At 35.6% G+C, this 12,612-nt stretch overlaps 1 protein-coding gene across 4 annotated transcripts in view; it reads right to left on the bottom strand.

Moving 5' to 3' along the window:
• LOC149309376 (sodium-dependent phosphate transporter 2) overlaps positions 1–10,484 on the bottom strand; it is a 93,099-nt gene extending 82,615 nt beyond the window's left edge. For 2 of the 4 annotated variants that reach the window (XM_089532309.1, XM_089532310.1), the window contains exon 1: positions 10,263–10,484. The gene's annotated coding sequence lies outside the window, so the exon portion shown is untranslated. The remainder of the gene's footprint in view (positions 1–10,262) is intronic. The other 2 variants (XM_089532311.1, XM_089532305.1) reach the window with 2 other exon arrangements.
• Positions 10,485–12,612: the final 2,128 nt, after the last annotated feature.

Genomic DNA, 12,612 nt, shown 5'->3' with positions numbered 1-12,612 from the left:
ATGTACAGACAACTGGTTAAAGAATAAGGAACAGAATGGACAGTTTCAGAGGCGAAGAAGTTACCCAAGACCCTGAATCTGAACTGGAACTGACAATTTCTACGTACCTCATAAATGATATGTAATTGAGATGAACAACAGGGCAGCCAAGACTACATTCATCAAGGCGGTTCACATTAATTTATCCCAATTATAAATTTCTGTGGGATGAGATTCTCAAGATATGACATTATCTGGAGTCTGGAAATAAATCCCACTCTTAGAACAGAGCTTGGGTGTCTTTATTTTTAAGGAAATTGCTAGAGGCGGTAGGATTCAGCTAGGATCCACTGAGTGGTTTAAAATGTGGGGTATGTGGTCGATGGAGAAACTGTCTGCTATGACAAGGTTTTGCACTGGCCACAAAAGGACTGACACATTTCAAGAAGACTGGATGATCTTTATTGACTATGTTAATCATCATTCCCACCGGATCCAGCCTCCTACTTCACAGATGGATCTTTGGACTGACACCTTGACAAGCCGGACTGTCTGGCTATTGCTGAGAACTAATTTTTTATTCTCCTACAGAATAACTATTCATCAGATACATACCCTTGGCCCTTGTAGTTAGTTGTTGTTGTTGTTATTGTTGTCATTGTTCTACATTATGTATGTGTTATACTGTAAAAGCTCAATAAAAAATTAATTAGAAAAAAAAACATGCATCTGAGGAAGTAGGCTGAAGTCTACGAAAGCTCATGCTACCAACTTCTTCCTTTCAATTAGTCTCAAGGTGCAACACGATCCTTTTGCGTACTGATTTTCCAGACTAATCCAGCTATATCTTCGAATTCGAACAAAATCAAAGTTTACTTAGAAATTAGTTTATTTAACATTTTATCTAGGAATTCATGCCCAGCTTTTCACAGTCTTTACAAAGTGTCTCCCAATACAACTAAAATGGTATAACTGTTGGAACACTTGCAACCATTTTAAATCATGACCACTAAATACTGTAAACTGCATTTACATTAGAATTTAAGGGAGGCAGGCGCCCAAAGCTGTTAAATACTAGTTTTAGCATGCTTGAAAAGCTGTGGATATAAATATGTGCACTTCCTAGACACAGTCAAATAAAAAAAAAGCACAGCTACAATTTTAGAACTGACAAATATGTTGTCCGTTCCAGTTGCCTAATTTCATTCTGTTGTTAATTCAATGCATCTTTAAACTGTAAATTTCTCGATAGTGAAATATAGCAGTAATTTTCCATTGTACATCACTATTTGTGATTCAAGGAAAGGAAAAGCTTCAGAAATTATCAGTACCTTATCTCATTTTCACATTTTGACTGCTGTAACAATGACATGTATGGATCCAAACCCAATGACTAGTCCTAACTAAAGTAGACCCACTGAATCAATGGATTAACCATAAACCAACATTTATGTAAATCACACTGTTTCAGTTAGTCTATTCTGGCCTAGAAATTTAATTTAGGTCTTACCCTTTCATTTCCCCCCCCCCCTTGGTTTTCTGTATCTACAATATATGAAAACAGCAGCTGAAAAAGGTATGTTTCCAAAGTACATTATAAGAGCCTGTGTTATTTTTCTGCAAATGTTTCAAACAATAGAGGAATCAAGTGTGCTAGAAGCCTAATGACTACTTTATAATGGCATCAAACAGATCAAAGGCTGTCAGCATACTGGTTCCAGAGATAGCTTTATTAAGCATAACTCTATTACATGAAATAGAATACAAGGATCTGATTAAAGGTTCAAACCTTTTCTGGTACAATAAAATGGGAAATAATTTGGAGTCTGCAGTCAAGATAAAGTTAGATCGCTTGCAATAACCTTAGTAAGAGTGAAACAGAAAAAACTGATATTGAATCTTCTGGTAAGCTATTGTACAACTTGAATCAAAAGTAAACTAGACCCACAGAAACCAATGCCATGGTGTCTACTTAAGCCCAGGTTTGTTAAAACCAATGCTCAAGAATGCATAAAATAACACTACAGTTGAATTGAACATTGAACTACCAAACAAATGACTAAACTTAGCGTATTTAAACACTTCCACTGTAAATATATCATCTTACCTCTCAATATTTGTGCTAAAATGTAAGTTTTGAAAAGATGCAGTTGAATTGTATTTAGAAACAATGGAACTAGGTACCAAACACCATGGGCTCAATAGTGACCTTGCTAGTTATGTCAGCTGATGTGAATGGAATAACACTGGAACCAGAATAGTATTTGCTTTATCCAGCCCATTTCTGTGTACAAGACTGAAGAATAATTATACTTCTACATTTGGCCTGAGCTGCTTTTTTACAAGTTAGGTGCAATATTCTTTTCAACTGTTCTTTACAGCCCTGCAACATTCTCTTACCAGTCGTAATATCAAATGTTTCACTTGAAAGATAAGGCCAGAGGTGATTTACCGTGTTTCATAACACTCCTTTAAACACTGTTCTAAAACACAAAACACAGACATTTTTCTCTCCATACATATATATATATGATTGAGAATTAAATTACATAGTGCCATCCAGTCCGAAAGCCAGCACACCTAAATGTTGTCCAACTCCTGTCACTAAGGTTTATTTTTCACCTACGATAAAATATTTATTTTATTGCATTTCTATCCCACCCATATTTCAAAGATCTCAGGACAATATACACGGGGGCTTTCGCCTTTTACAATCACAACTAATCTGTACGGTAGGCAACGTCGAGAAAACAAGGTACAAAAGGTACATTAAATAGAAGTGTATATATCCATGTTCTTATTTTGGTAGTAGCATTCAAACAGGTGAGTCACTGAACAAAGCTTGCACTCTCCTTGGATGCCAAAATGGCAAAACTGAGGCTGACATACTTTGGCCACATCACGAGAAGATATAACTCACTAGAAAAGACAATAATGCTAGGAAAGATGGAGGGTGATAGAAAAAGAGGACCTCTATCAGGGAGGTTACAGAGCAGAGCGGTTGAAGATAGGAGGTCATCATGAGAGAAAGCTGAAGTGAAGGCAGCTAACAACAACAAGCATTTAATCACCACATTAACCCACAGTGAGCTGGAACAAACTACTACAGCACTGAAGCTTCCACACATCTTGTCTCTTCATGGCTGGGAGAGGTTTGGGGATTTAAAAAAGCCAAAGAAGTAAACCATAACAAAAGCAAAAATATCCTAACGCCACCTGACTTTGTGCAAAGTTGAGGAGGAGCGAGGAAGTTCCAGACACACTGCAATTCGTTTATATCATGTTAAACTATGGTTTGGCACAATTAGAACAACTACAACATAGTATCTGTTTCTATCAGCTGTAGAGATCTAAAGAATTCCAGGTAACAGGAAGAATTTCTATAAAATGCAGTAGCAACACTGACAACAAATCTATGTATCTCCTGGAAAAAAGAGAATAAACTACTATTTGTATTAGTCAAAAATAAACACGTTATGATTTACAGAAAGAATGTAACTATGTAGTACCTGTATCATCTTCAACCATTTAAACTGAATTCTTTATGTTCTGTAAGATCCATTGACTAAGTTCACACATCACTGTAGTTACTGTGTGGATCACTGAAATCTGGCTTTTTAGCCAACTGCAACCCATAATCTGAACCTATTATTTGTTTGCAAAGGAATCTGGTAGCACCTCTGAGACTAAGTGAAAGAAGTTGGCAGCATGAGCTTTCATAGACTTCAGCCTCAGATGCATGTGTGGAGTGGAGAACTCAGAGACAGACTCATATAAGCCATTTGTGTGTAAGAATGTCAATACAAATTCAAAACCTTGTATGTATAGAGATGAGGTGGCAAGTATAGTTTTAACAATGACCAATGCACTGATGGAGGAGGCCTACAAAGAGGAGTCTGAAACCCAAACTATTCACATGGGTGCTTTTCTTTCATTGCTGCTTTGTCAAAGCCGCTGCTCTGCCAAAATGTGTCCACGAATGAATGCCCACTTGTTGTTGTAAGGGAGAAGATCTGTCCTGTACTAATTCCACAATGCAGTTACTTTAGCTATATTTGCTGCTGAGTGCCTTCTAGCTGTTTCCCACTTATGGCGACCCCAAGGCAACTTATCACAGGATTATCTTGGCAAGATTTGTTCAGAAGGGGTTTGCCATGGCCCTCCTCTGAGGCTCAAAGAGGGTGAGTAGCCCAAGGTCTCCCTGTAAGTTTCCATGGCAGAATGGGGATTTGAACCCTGGTTTCCAGAGCCATAGCCCAACACTCTCTCTACTACAACATACTGGCCCTGTTAGCTATATTTACCAACAGTAAAGAAAGTTGTCATCTTCTACCTTGTGGCAGTCACCAGGAATCAGAACCCACTTGCACAGAAGTTTGGAATCATGTCCAGAATGCATTATCTGGAATATATGAATGTAATGTGGAATAAAAACATGATAATGTAGGTGGAACTGAACCAGAGCTGGATTTTCTGTGTTCTCTGCATTGCACAGGCAAAATCCTAGAGGGGACTCTATGGAGTAGGTGATGGGGTCATTCAAGCAGGTGATGAGCATTCCTAACTTTACCCATTCTTTTCTGTAACTTTCTTTGCTGGAAGGAGGTAGTTTTGCTTATTGGTGAAGCAGTTGTCCGAACATGTCTCCCAGTACTGTTCCGCTTAGCCTAAATACCCTGAAGGCTCTAGGTCCAATCTACTCTTGAAAACTAAACAGGGTCAACTCTGGTTAGTGCTTGGATGGGAGATGCTGCAGGTTATATTTCAATGAATACTAGGTGCTGTGGATTATATTTCATAGGAAGAAACTGACATTGAGTATTCCCTGCCTAAGAAACCCCTATGAAATTCATGGTTGCCGTAATGTTAACAGGCGCACGCGCAGACAGTTCCCCTTGCTGCCCCCTTCACCCCCATGAGGACATCCGATAATCTGCTGAGCATGACTTGGAGACTAATGAAGCTGAAGAGGACATTTAGCCATGCTGAAAGGCGCATACGTGAATGTAACACTATATTTCATGTGAGAGGGCAACACTAGGAAGATATTACTGGAATAGATTTATTCACTCTCATCAGAGAAACAGCCAAGATCCACTGCATAGATGCAGCCCCAATGCCAATGAAATCTGAGTAAAGCTATTAAGAATAAATAATATCCTGCTGTGTATAGAGGCTCACAGGCACCCTATAGTCAAGCACAGAGTAATGTGCCCATCGGCTTATGCAGTCTGCCAGAGAATGGCAGCAGGACCCTCAACAGCCCATTTTGATTTTGCAGCAGGGATTGAAAAAATATGTTTATCACACTAAAATATATGTTTGGCCCTACCTTCTTTTAGCCCTAAAGATTACTTTAGAGCTCTCTCATCCCATGTAGCCTAAACCAACCATAAAATAACTTCTAGTTGTCCAAATCAGCATTTCCAGTCACCAGGAGGAGCAACAGTGTGACCTGCAAAATGTCCAGCTGTGCTGACATTGCACCCCCCAACCTACCCTCTGCCCTGAACCACAAAGGTCATCCTCTCTACTATCCCTAAAAGTTAAAAAAACACCTGTATGCCTATTTTTTATGAGACCTGAAAGATAGTAATGGAAAACAGGAGTATTGACTTGTGTCCGTGTGCAACGTGACATAAAGCTTCCAATGGTTTAGTAATAGAAAATCTAAAGGTTTGCAATGGATACCAGAGATAGGACTGTAAGAGGCAAGGGGGTATCCAGCAGAACATTAAGGGGTATGCAATTTATTTTTTAGTATTGGTGGAATAATCAATGGAGGAGATTGAGAAGCAGGAGCTTCCAATGAACATGCATGTGAAAAAGCAAAAAGACAAAAGCCAACAACCGGGTGGCGGGGCGAGAGTGGGAGGGAACACTGCCTCAATGCCAGCTTATTCCCCATTCTCGAGGCTGGAGACTCTTCTATGTCCATGGATATAAAATCCTCCAACTTGGGGAATGGGGAGCACAAAGGACCCTTACTCCTAACTTCTGAAGCTGCCTCAAGACCACATGCTAAACATGAACCAAAAGTATGATGCAGCAGACAAAAAAAAAAAAGCTAATACAAACCTAGGCTATGTTAACAGTACAAAACAGCAACTATACTGTCCTCAGAGAGAGAGAAGGGGCAGGCAGAGCTCCACCATCCCTAACCCAGAGAGAGATGAATGGTCTTCCCTCTATTCCAACTGCAACTGTATTGGCCTCAGAGGGAGAGAAGAAGTGGAAGTATATGCTGGATGTGACCCCCTCCCCTACTGTCATTTCCTTCTCCTTCTGCATCATGTCTTTTTTAGACTGTAAGCCTGAAAACAGGGAACTGTCTAATTAACAAATTGTAAATGGCTCTGAAAGCCTCTGTGGCAGAAGAGCACGGTATAAACACTACTGATTCTTTAATTGTGTAGTTAGATGCCTTTTAATACCTAATCGGTGCAACACAGAACCAATAAGGCATATCATTCATTTAACTGACGTAGGTAGTCACCTTTATTTAAACACTTTATACATTATTAATTTCAATTACGTATCTAACATCCTGTAACTGACCCTCAAATGCCTCTTCTGATTTGTCTTTTCATTACAAACTGTTGTACATTTCCTCTTTTCACTGACCATGTCGGTCTCAGCATGGATTCCTACAAATGTTATAATGTGCCCCATATATATATATATATATATATATATATATATAAGGCATGTTTCACTTTCCTTGTGTTTGTGAACATAAGAACTATTCACTTTTCAGTGATCTATCTGCCTGCGCTTGCCAATTTTGAAGACATACCCCAAATAATCTTTTTATACTATAAAAGCTTTGGCCATAACTGTATCAAGGAAGGTTTTAGGCTGCGGATGTGGAAGGACTGCTAATGAATTGTCTTTATTGCCTTGTTTTAACGTAGCCTTCAAGGGCACATGGCAGAAACCGTAAGAGGGAACTCATCCAAAGCAATACTTCTGAACTTCTTTGCAAATTAGCCTCAGGGAAAGCCAGGCATGACGTTAGGTGTGTGGCTCATCCTGGCATGCATGACTTTTAGATAACCTTCATGCTCCCACACCCCAAATTGCATCAGGAGTATAGAGCGAGGCTTTAACACTTTGACCTCCACTGCAGTTGCAGTGAAATCATTGCTCCCATGGCACTAAGCGCTTTCCTCACAAATACCAAGTGCTGCGGGGTACAAATTCTCCTCATCAGACAACCGTGGGGGAGAAAGCTCGAAAGCCTCCATCCCCAAATGCCATGAGCATGATCTGTGGCTGAAGCTCTCCTCTACAGGCTATTTATGTTCTCAAAGTCATGCCCAACAAGGCACATGAGTAACACTGCATCTTGCTGGGCTCTTACCGGCTGCATTCTGCGCCTACCCTGTAAAATAATAAAGCGACAAAGAAGACTGTGATACAAAAGGCAAAGGTTTTAGTTTCACGGAGCAGCCGAGGAATGATCCAAGCACGCCTATTTTCTGTAACAAGTCATTCTCAGGTGCCTTTTACAGCAAGCAGAAACGCCTAAGGCGAGAAAGGGTGCAAATTCTGGTCGCAGCTAGAACTTTAAGCCCCAGTGACTCATGTAAGAACTATTTCTGAACAAACAAGATCGTATAGTAAGATTATCTTTATCAGCGAGGGAACACGGCGAGGTTTAAACCACTAGTCCTTAAACTCCGTTTCAGCACGGCTGCGGTTTTATTCTCTGCTACACATGTCCATTTTTTGTGCGTGTTTGGTTCTTATTTTATTCTAAGAGGGCAAGCTCACCTCTTAGAGAAAAACACTGGATTGATTCGAGGTTTCCCTCACCTTTGAACCCAAGGCAAAGTTCGTGTTATGAGGGCATGCTGCCACCTAAACAGCTTAAGGTCCAGGTTGTTACGTACCAGGCACCAGAGAAAGAGAACGGAGGAAGCAATCAAATGGAACATGGTTATCGAATCTGAGGAGTGGGAAAAGGAGAGAAGTGACATCTCCATCAAAGACAGATTGAGGGGGAAGCAGCCCAGCTTTGGACGTAAAAGTCCCAAACACACTGCAGAAATAATCCAGTTGGAGATCCAGAATACAGCTTAATACAGCGGACACTTGTTATACGCTGGGGTTTGGTTCCAAGATCCCCCATGGATAACAAAATCCGTGGATGCTCAAGTCCCATTAAATATAATGACATAGCAAAATGGTGTCCCTTATAAAAAATGGAAAATCAAGGCTTGATATTTGAAATTTATACTTTTTTGGAACATTTTCAAATCATGGATGCTTGAATCCGTGTATAAGAAATCCGTGTATAAGAAGGGCTGACAGTACTGTACTAAAGGGTCCCAAACGCCCTTTAATACAGTTCCTCATGTTGTGGTGACTCGCAGCCATAAAATTATTTTCATCTCTGTTCCTAAAACCATCGGAAATATCTATTTTGCGATGGTCTTAGGTGACACCTGTGGAAGGGTCGTTCAACCCCCAAAGGGGCCACGACCCACGCGTTGAAAACTGCCCTGGCTCAGGACCAGGGAATCCTACAAATTGGGAGTTTTACTGTGGCACTAGAGCTCCCTGGACTGAGAAAAGCTCATTGTCTCACAAAACAACGCTTCCTAGCATTCCCTAGCACTGAGCCAGGACAGCTAAAGCACTCTCAAACTGGATTATTTTTTGCAGTGTGTTTGGGATCTGAGACTGTTTTAACCGCCCTGGCTCTGTGCTAGGGAATAGAATATAGATTATATTTTATATTCAGTCCTTCTCTGTCAGAGTCCTGGTGTCTTAATAAACATGTGTGTGTGTATAAAAGTTTTATATAACACACACACACACACACATATATATATAATGTTATATAAAACTTTTGACATACAATTTATATTTTTCTTTATGGTTTTTATTTTACTTTTTATTTTATTGTTTATTTATATTTATAGCTATATATATATATATATATATATATATACACACACACACAAAATATTTATCTTGTATTTTATTTATATTTAATTTATATTCATTTATATTTATAACTATATATTTATTTTATATTCTTTTATTTATATTTATTTCATTATTTTTATTTATAGGTATATATATATATATATACACACACACACATGCACACATACATAATATATATTTTATTTATATTTATTTTATTATTTATGTTTATTACTACTGTATATATAAAACTCTATATATATATATATGATATATATATAAAATGTTTTATTTATATTTAATTATTTATTTATATTTATAACTCTATATATATATATTTGTTATATTTTATCTATTTATTTATTTTATTATTTATGTTTATTACTATATATATAAAACTCTCTCTCTATATATGATATATATATATATGTTTTATTTATTTATATTTAATTATTTATTTATATTTATAACTATATATATTTGTTATATTTTATCTATTTATATTTATTTTATTATTTATGTTTATTACTACTGTATATATAAAACTCTCTCTCTATATATATGATATATATATATATAATGTTTTATTTATTTATATTTAATTATTTATTTATATTTATAACTATATATATTTGTTATATTTTATCTATTTATATTTATTTTATTTTATTTATATTTATAACATAAATATAAATAAATAATAAAATAAATAATATTTTAAAATAATAAATAAATAAATAAATAAATAATAAAATAAAAACCATGAATTGTTATATGTCCAACTATTATACAATTTTATACACACACACACACACAGACACACACCCCACAGACACGTTTCTTAAGGCACCACTGACAGAAAGTGGGCTCAACGTGTCACAAAAGAAAGTAAGCAGAGCTGCCAGGACCTCCCCCATCCGTTGGCAAGCATTGTGTGTCTGGAGTTGTGTATCCTTGGACCCGAACTCGTGTGTTTCCAAGTAGAAAGGACGAAGGGTTTGGGGAAGGGAGAGCAAGGAGAGGATGAAACCGCTGCTTCTTTCCCCACTCAGCGTCCGCACTGCGGAAACAAGGCAGGATGACACCGCGCTAGTGGCTGCGGAGGAGGCAGGAGCGCGTCTCGACCCTCGTGACGGCGGGGCAAAGCCGCTCTTGGTTGCCCCGGTCACGGTGACCCTCCGTCACGAGGGTCGAGACGCGCTCCTGCCTCCTCCGCAGCCCTTATATACCCCCCAACTCCCCCCCCCCTCAGCGCTCGCGCCGAAACAACCGTGGAGAGGAGCGCACAGGCACGCGCATGCGCGCCTCCGCCCGCCCGCCCGCCCGCAGCAATGTGTTTTACTCACCGGCCGGCTCTCAGCCACTCTAGTCCTCCTCAACCGCCGACTCTGCCGCCGACCAACCACGCCGCCGACTCAGTAATACCCGGATGTACACTCAGACCGAAGGGGGGGGGGAGAAGAAGCACGCGCGCGCAAACCCAAAACAAAGCCTCCGACGGAAATGAAGCGAAGAGGAGGAGGAGTCAGTCCGGCTGCGACCAGCGAGACGGAGCGAAGGCACGGTCCTAGAGTGACTCCTCCTCCTCCACTTCCGGTTGTGGGGAGCGGAAGTCAGGACTGGCTGTTTTATTTGAACCATTAAAAATTGCCATTTTTGTTTAATTATTATAATATATATATATATATATATATATATATATATATATATATATATATATATATAAAATACCTATTTTAATATATATATTAATACATAAAATAGTATTTATTTTATTTATTTTTATTTATATATATATATATGTAATGTATAAAATTATATATATATATATTTATTATTTATTACTTGTATTTATAACTATATATCTATTTATACATATTAATTTGTAATATATATATTATTTCTTTTATTATTTATATTTATAACTATATATAATACATATTTTAATATATATTAAACTATAATATATTAAATTATAGATATATAATTTATTTTATTATTTATTTCTATTTATAACTTTATATATATATATATATATATATATAATCCCTATTTTAATATATATATTAATACATAAAATAGTATTTATTTTATTTATTTTTATTTATATATATATATGTAATGTATAAAATTATATATATATATATTATTTATTACTTGTATTTATAACTATATATCTATTAATATATATATTAATATGTAATACATATATATATTATTTCTATTATTTATTTATATTTATAACTATATATAATACATATTTTAATATATATTAAACTATAATATATTAAATTATAGATATATAATTTATTTTATTATTTATTTCTATTTATAACTTTATATATATATATATATATATATATAAAATACCTATTTTAATATATATATTAATACATAAAATAGTATTTATTTTATTTATTTTTATTTATATATATATGTAATGTATAAAATTATATATATATATATATTATTTATTACTTGTATTTATAACTATATATCTATTAATATATATATTAATATGTAATACATATATATATTATTTCTTTTATTATTTATTTATATTTATAACTATATATAATACATATTTTAATATATATTAAACTATAATATATTGAATTATAGATATATAATTTATTTTATTATTTATTTGTATTTATAACTTTATATATATATATATATATATATATAATACCTATTTTAATATATATATTAATACATAAAATAGTATTTATTTTATTTATTTTTATTTATATATATATGTAATGTATAAAATAATATATATAATTTTATTATTTATTATTTGTATTTATATCTATTAATATATATATTAATATGTAATATATATAATTTATATTATTTCTTTTATTACTTATTTATATTTATAACTATATATAATACATATTTTAATATATATTAAGCTATAATATATTGAATTATAGATATATAATTTATTTTATTATTTATTTGTATTTATAACTTTATATATATATATATATATATAAAATACCTATTTTAATATATATATATCAATGCATAATATGTCAAATTTATATATATATATATATATATATATAATTTTATTATTTGTAATACATATATATATCATGCAAAGAGCAGGTTTAGATTTATCCAGATTAACATGAATTTTTCGAGGATTTTACAGGGTGCTTTAGAGATACAACAATCAAAAACTGGGTCCTGCCAGAGGCCTACAATCTACACATTTAGATTGTATTCACATACATACAGAGGGAAGAAGGATCTAAAAACCATGACTTGTGAGGAGGGATTTAGGGAGCTGGGGATGTTTAGCCTGGAGAAGAGAAAGTTAAGAGGTGATATGATAGCCCTATTTAAATATCTGAAGGGATGTCATATTGAGGAGGGAGCAACCTTGTTTTCTGCTGCTCCAGAGAACAGGACCCAGAACAATGGATCCAAGGTCCAGGAAAAGAGATTCCACCTCAGCATTAGGAGGAACGTCCTGACAGTAAGGGCTGTTTGACAGTGGAACACACTCCTTCCTCGGAGTGTAGTGGAGTCTCTTTCCTTGGAGGTCTTTAAACAGAGGCTGAATGACCATCTGTCGGGGATGCTTTGACTGAGAGTTCCTGCATGGCAGAATGGGACTGGACTGGATGGCCCTTGTTGTTTCTTCCAACTCTAGGATTCTGTTATTCTATGAAAAGAATAATT

This window comes from Sceloporus occidentalis, unplaced genomic scaffold (genome assembly GCF_023333645.1).
Source record: "Sceloporus occidentalis isolate IW3139 unplaced genomic scaffold, rSceOcc1.0.p SCAF_7, whole genome shotgun sequence".
Lineage (NCBI taxonomy): Eukaryota > Metazoa > Chordata > Lepidosauria > Squamata > Phrynosomatidae > Sceloporus > Sceloporus occidentalis.
The sequence above is the reverse complement of the archived record's forward strand: the minus strand, read 5'-3'. Positions and strand labels throughout refer to the sequence as shown.